The 1,022-nt window shown below is 45.5% G+C and overlaps 1 protein-coding gene across 1 annotated transcript in view; it reads left to right on the forward strand.

Annotated features, from left to right (window-relative positions):
• LOC101661491 (vomeronasal type-2 receptor 116-like) overlaps nt 1-1,022 on the forward strand; it is a 23,079-nt gene that overhangs the window by 6,899 nt on the left and 15,158 nt on the right. The gene's annotated exons all lie outside the window — the stretch shown is intronic.

Genomic DNA, 1,022 nt, shown 5'->3' on the forward strand with positions numbered 1-1,022 from the left:
TGGGTTAAAGGAAGCCACCTCTGCCTAATGCCTTCAAGCTAAGGGGTGTCCACAGATTTTCCAAGATAAGAAAGCCCACGAGGGTGTGGCTGGGTGGTGAAACCCACCCAGTGGGGCTTTGCGGGAGAGTTCTGGAATTCTGCTTTCTGTTTGTTGGCAGGAGCCAGTAGCTGGTGTCTGGGAATGCCGGTGTGTGCTTCAGAGAGTGAGCTGCTTAGAGTTTCAAGATTGAATGTTCTAGAAGCAGGTCCCTAGTCTTTTATTGTCTCTGGCTAGTTGATGAGGGGTGGAGAGTTCGGAACACCCAGGAGATTTCTGCTAAGAGTACAGGCCATGAAGGTCTAGAGATGGCTTAAGGTGACCTTCAGTAGGAATGCGCCGTCCAGTGAACCCTGGCCACTTCGCGCTTTGACTTCTGCGGTTTTACTCTATCACGGTTTTTACATAACAGCGCATGCTCTGTCATTACTGCCACTGGCTGGCTTATACTGTACACGCTTCTGTCTGCATCGCTAAGTATTGGAGCTACGTATGAGATTCATTTTTGCTTTTGTGCTGTGTACTGTAATTGTTTGCGATTTTTAAGAAATTTTATCTAAGCCCTATGATGGCTCCTAAATGAGCTTCTTCTTCTAAGCCTTCTGACAATAAAAATAAGCGCCAGAGGAAGAAGATCACCATCCAGGAAAAGATAAAACTTTTTGATCTGATCAAAGATGGCAAGAAAATCGTGGAGGTTGGATGCCATTTCGACTTGAATGAATCTTCCGTTTTCGCTCCATCCGTAAAGAGGAAAAAAAGCATCCGTGCTACGGCTACTTTCACTTTCAACAAGGAAGCAAAGCGCATCGTGACAAATCGTAATAAGTTCATAGTAAAAACGGATTCTGTCCTAGACGTTTGGATCAATGACAGGCGCAAGAAAAACATTCCGTTAGATTCGATAGTCATCCGGGAGAAGGCAAGGCAGCTCTATCAGCGTTTTACAGCAGACAAACCTCAACCAGAATCCTCTTCTGCAA

This window comes from Echinops telfairi, unplaced genomic scaffold (assembly GCF_000313985.2).
Source record: "Echinops telfairi isolate 266 unplaced genomic scaffold, ASM31398v2 ScPeMD7_7459;HRSCAF=8497, whole genome shotgun sequence".
Taxonomy (NCBI): Eukaryota; Metazoa; Chordata; class Mammalia; order Afrosoricida; family Tenrecidae; genus Echinops; species Echinops telfairi.